The sequence below is a fragment of the Phyllopteryx taeniolatus genome, chromosome 9 (assembly GCF_024500385.1).
Source record: "Phyllopteryx taeniolatus isolate TA_2022b chromosome 9, UOR_Ptae_1.2, whole genome shotgun sequence".
In the NCBI taxonomy this organism is placed as follows: domain Eukaryota; kingdom Metazoa; phylum Chordata; class Actinopteri; order Syngnathiformes; family Syngnathidae; genus Phyllopteryx; species Phyllopteryx taeniolatus.
Window position 1 is genome coordinate 18,508,869 of NC_084510.1, and position 6,000 is coordinate 18,514,868.

Genomic DNA, 6,000 nt, shown 5'->3' on the forward strand with positions numbered 1-6,000 from the left:
AATAAAAAGCAACAGAACAACAAAACAAGATTTGAACCAAAAATGATTTGAGAAAGAGTAGGAAGAAGTAAAACTTATTCACTCCTTCCCGTCTCTACTTCCTCATAATCCTATATAACATCAATATAGTATTCTAATATGATAATATAACAATAATAAGTCAGAAATATTCATATATACACACTTATTCCTATATACCCTAAAACAATAAAAAAAAAAATATTATAGCAGTAACAGCAGTAGCTTGGATTTTAATAATAAGAAAAGAAAAAGAAAAAACATCAACAACATTCAAATCTAGGTCATATTGCAGTAATTTGTTGTTATATTATATGATATTTTATGCTTGGAGTCCATGCGTTTCTTTCTCAGAAAATCTTCCAGTGCTGGTCCCATGACAAAAAAAACTGTTTAAACAATTGTATTTTGTCAGCGGTACCTCTTTGAAGTTATTAATGCGTTGCCACACAATGGTGGAAGCGTTTCAGACTAAGCTTAATCACTATGACTCATGAACATCTGCTTTTAATATCGGGACTGAGGCCACGTTGGTGAAACCCATCCAAGATGCTTTAAACAAGGTTAACAGTGAGGTTAATTTTTTAGAATCACACCACACTCTGCTCATTCTGTCTTGTTTGCAGATTAATCTCTGCGAGGGCACACACAGAGTCTGCAGGGTATCATTAGATGGATTAGAATGTGTGACCCTCACTTTTTTTCTTTTTTTTTTTTATCTAAGCATTTTTGTATTTATACTCAGCCGTCTCTGGCATTCATCAAGACAAGAGGTGGTCAAACATGCTTACAAATGTTCCATAGACAGACACAGCGTGAGAACGTCGCATAAAGCAGACAAAGCAATAGCGTGCTCGTCTTTACTGACAAATATCTGTCGAGGTGGGGGGTACTCAACAGACCCAGTTGAGATGCAAATGCTTCATAAATAGCGTACGATAGAGAGGAAGAGACGGGGGATGTAAACAGGAAGTGAGGATGAGAAAGGGGAGGGAGGAAGCAGGAGACAGCGATCTTTGAGAGCATCTTCTAGAGGAGAAGGACTCCATTGTGCCGAGGGTCTCGTGCGCCGCCGGAGCTGCGAGCGGGACATCACGCTGAGGAGCTCCACAGGAAGTGACCTTATCAAGGTCGCCTCTCTGACCTCAGCTTCCTGCCTGACACAACGAGCGATTGTGCGAACGCACAGGCCTCGCTCTGTGACTCTTTAGTCATTCTCACCTCCCCAAATGGCTTCTTGGTCACTCGTATGTGCAGCCGACATCACTCCGCTCCTCTATTGCATTGCATCATCCACCACAGATGTTTTCTTCCTTCCATCCCTCCTCACATTGCAAACTACAGTAAACTAACCCCAATTCCAATTAAGATGGCACCTCGTGTAAAATGTAGATTAAAAACAGAACACAATGATGCGCAAATCCTTTTCAACCAATTGAATACACTTCAAAGACAATATATACACAATATATGGTTATGTATATCATTCTCTATGAAAATAGCCTGCAAAGGGCATTTCTTTCTTTCTTTCTTTCTTTCTTTCTTTCTTTTTTTTAAACTTTTGTTAAATGAATTTTTCGCTCTCTGAGTCATGATGGTAATTCCTCCATGCCCCGGAATTGAGTCCTTTCGGTTTTCCCCAGATAATTCTGCAGGTCACATCGACTGTAACTTTTCGGAACTGCGTTCATCATAAGTCGAACTCAGAAATTGCTCAACTGGTTTCCTGATTTTTCTTTTCGCCTGTCCAGTTCAGCTGCTTGACCATGCAGAATAGAGTATCTGTGTGCCTTTGAAGCCAGAACAGTTTTTTCTGTGCAACAGGGAGTATGCTCTACTCCCTCTGCCCTCCGCTGTTATTTATATTATTAGAGATATTTTATTGGAAACGCAGTCAGACGGAACAAGGTTTGAGTGTAGACAGACAGATTTCCAGCTACGACAGTTTTGGATGCACATCCAGGAAATATGTATTACCTCAGTGGGAATTTAAGTTAATTAATATTAAGAGGTGATTGGTGTTTATTCTTACAAAAAGAGGCTATTTACATTATTTACTTAATTGAATGTTGATAATTTATGTTTACAGTGAGTAATAAGTAAATAGTTTAATTTATTCATTTGTGTAGCTTATGAAAAGGGCATAATATTTTTTTAAAGGCTTCATAATATTGACAAATATGTGGAGTGGAGTCTGTCACAGTTTTTATTGATTTATTTATGGGTTTTTTTTGTTTTTTGCCTCTTTATCACTCCATTTCTCTCACGATCGCTCTCGTTTTGCTATTCTATGAACCTCATTAATCATTTTTGTCACTTTGGGCTAACTTTGTTCCATTGCTTTAATTTTGAAGCAAACTGAGAATCAAACTAAGTGGAGCGTCTGGAGTTTTTTGTTATGGACATGAGGAAATGATTGATTGGAGCGTCAAACTAGGGCTTTATTGATTCCGAACCTACAACCGCTACCTACATATACTGTAGGGTGGTAGAGTCCCTAAACGTTCATATGTATTATGTCATTCTTCATGAAACATGAAGTAGCCTTATAGATAACAAACAGCACTTCATTTTAATTTCCCACTTTTTATTACAGGATTTATTTCCTCTCTTTAAGTCATGCTGTCAGTTGCTCCCTGCCCCAGAATTGAAAAACAGTCGACTGCTGTCTGTTGCAACTTCTCGTAACTGTTTTTATCATGAGCGTAACTTGGGAATTATTTAACTGATTTCCATGAAAGTTTGTGGAGGAGTGTGGCCAAGGAAGAAGCAATTAAATTGTGGGATTCGGATCCAGGAAATATGTCTGACCTCTACCAACATGGGTAGAATGCAGAATGGGAGAATCCCTGTTCATTCATATACGCCTTACATCATTCTCCATGAACGATGACGTAGACTTCCACCTAACAAATAGCAGTTTATTTTTTCACCTCAGAATGATTTCAGTCACAATTCGCTCTCAAACAAACGGAACAAAACTTGTACATACCGGCAGGGGACACATCGGCCGGGGAGGAAGATGATCAGGAAAAAAGGTTCCAATTGAGGAGCTGCGCCCTTTCAGCAGATTTGCTGATTGCATTACATTTCCCACATTTACATCCCAATGCTAGGTGGCTACATATTAGCATTACAAACATTCACATATTCAAACCAGGATGTCGAGCCTAACATGGCGTGGGATGTTCAATTGAAACACAATAGCTATTTTAATATTTGCGTGTGGCACGCAAAGGATATTGAGATAAGTGCAAGGTTTGCGAATGTTAGTTGTTATGCAGCCTGCAAAAAAAAAAAAGGAAACTAAGGCAGCATTTGAAAGAGCCTTCAGATTGGGTCACCCTGTGACATCATCTGCCTTCAAATGCAGCCTCAGAAAGACATGGCGACACTGTCGCTCTGTTGTTCAGAATGAGGCAGCCCTTGCACATTACTGACACCTGTAGGACTGGAGTGGAACATTTCACAACCCAGCATTTACAACTGGGCTTTTTTTTTTTCTTTATGAAGAACAGAAGACATTTTTAAAGAGCTCGGCTTCTCGGTTGTTTTCTTTTACACTATTCCACCAGGGAACAATCTACCGCTGTCTGCCGTGCTTGTTCGGCCTTGGTGGCGGTCTCTGGTTTATCTCTGGCGCACGAGCCAGGCAAGCGCTCGCTCCCACACTGCTGGAGTGTGTGATGCATCCGCTGAGTGCAGTATTTGCACAGGAAAAAGCTTGCATAGCTTGGTGGTGCCGTAAAGGTCAACATCGTGAGAAATGGTGCTGAGTGGAGAGCAACTTTTTATGAGGACACTGGGGAGAAAGTTGCAGCTTTATGGATGGTGACCGCTTCTGACTATTTGAGTCAAAGTAAACTCGGTGACAATGTTTACATGCCTGAGGTAGTGAATATTTGTGTTTGCTAAAGAGAGTGTGTGTTTGACTTACCTGGGCTGTTGGAGTGTGCTTGTGTGTGAGATTGTAAGCACAAACACACACACACACACACGACTGCGTGTTGGTGAATGGACATTTTACACTCGCATCTTCCAACAGCAAAGGCATGAAAGAATCCATTTTGTCTCCACATGTGGCTTTGGTGCAATGGGTTGTTTGGAAACCATTCTTCAGGGTGTTTGTTGTAAACATCACTATGTTCTGCACTGCCTTTTTTTTTTTTTTTAAAGCCGGAGCCTTGTAATGATAAAACACACTCCATAAATACAATACCTGCAGAGACACAACATTTTATTTTGAGTCAGCAAAAGGAAAATTGCAGTTTGAGACAGTTGAATCATGAAACTGGGGGGGGAAAAAAATAGCCCGAGGAGAATTGTTTTGTTTTTCCATCCTCATTACTGCGGTTTTTCTTCCCTGTTAGCCAACAGAGAGGCAGAGACGTGTCACGGATGAAGCTGTGCACAGGCCCGGAACGCAGAGTCACCCACATGTGGGTGCATTGTGCTCACGGAACGAACACGTGACAAATATTTGCACCACATTCCGCCCACTGATGGATGTTTTCTCATGTTTTAAGATGGGCAACTGATATGAGTGGACTGACTTAAGAAACTCAGGTAGAAATGGATGTGTATGGGGAGTACAGAGTGATGCAAGTTGCACTTGTACATGACAAACACTGCATAATGATTCTGTAATATTTTGTATTAAATGTATAACTTATATACTTGCCATATTTTGACCAAAAGGTAGCTCATAACGGCCATCTTACACGACTGCTGGTCAGACCTCAGCTCGGGAAGCATCAAATGAGTCATTCTGGATGTGTTTTGCTTCTTCAGGCATTTCTTCCAAAAAGCTGGACTGTGAAATTCACAACTCAGTGTGATTTGAATCCCTTCACGGTAACAGTAAAGATCACGATATCAGCATTAGTGTAGAAATTGTAATGGAAGGATTTCTGAATGGGTTATATGGTCCAGCAAAGTTACATTGATTTTTTTTAAATCAATTTTAAAAAATAACTATGAAAAATAAAAACAAAGATATAATGTAATTTTGAGAACATTTATTGTACAGATCACAAAATTTCAGTACCCTATGTTGCAATACAATACAAAAGAACACAACACAAATAACAAAAAGATAAACTGTACATGGAGACAATCGCAACTCCTCAGTAAGCCGCAGTAATACTGGTTGTTCTTCGCGGAGGATAAAGAATGTATGCCTGTGAGTATTGTTATATTGTCAGTCTACGTGTGTTGCTACACTGTTTGTGATCAAATATCAGTTGCTTAAAAGGTTATAACACAGAGACACATTGCTATTCGTTAACCCGTCTATGACAGTTCCTATTGTGTGTTAACATTAAGCGTGTTAGCAGACTTTAAGGCAAAGTTACGACCCTAGTGAGGAGAAGCGGCTCAGAAAATGGATGGATGGATGGATGCATGGATATGTGCTTGTTTTAAATACACAAAGTGAAATTATCTTTGTTCTATGTTTAGTTTTACCATAAACTTCAACTGGGAGTGGCATTAAACATCTTGAAGCTTCTTTTTTGTAGAATTGTTCACTATCTGCCGAACTGCTGCTTGTTGAGTTGAGTTGAGTTCACTGACACGCATCTCAAATTTTTGCACGCACGTCAAAGCATCCATCCATCCATCCATTTTCTGAGCCGCTTCTTCTCACTAGGGTCGCAGGCGTGCTGGAGCCTATCCCAGCTGTCATCGGCCATGAGGCGGGGTACACCCTGAAATGGTTGCCAGCCAATCGCAGGGCACACACAAACAAACAACCATTTGCACTCACATTCACACCTACGGGCAATTTAGAATTGTCAATTAACCTACCATGCATGTTTTGGGGATGTGGGAGGAAACCGGCGTGCCTGGAGAAAACCAACGCGGGCACGGAGAGAACATGCAAACTCCACACAGGCAGGGCCGGAGATTGAACCCCAGTCCTCAGAACTGTGAGGCAGACGGTCTAACCAGTTGTACACCGTGCCGCCCAGGTCAAAGCAA

The 6,000-nt window shown here is 40.6% G+C and overlaps 1 long non-coding RNA gene across 1 annotated transcript in view; it reads right to left on the bottom strand.

Annotated features, from left to right (window-relative positions):
* The window catches only part of LOC133483073 (uncharacterized), a 32,759-nt gene extending 29,468 nt beyond the window's left edge, over positions 1–3,291 (bottom strand). Inside the window, exon 1 of the long non-coding RNA XR_009790007.1 lies at positions 3,011–3,291. This is a non-coding gene — a long non-coding RNA (uncharacterized LOC133483073). The remainder of the gene's footprint in view (positions 1–3,010) is intronic.
* Between the last annotated feature and the right edge of the window lie 2,709 nt (positions 3,292–6,000).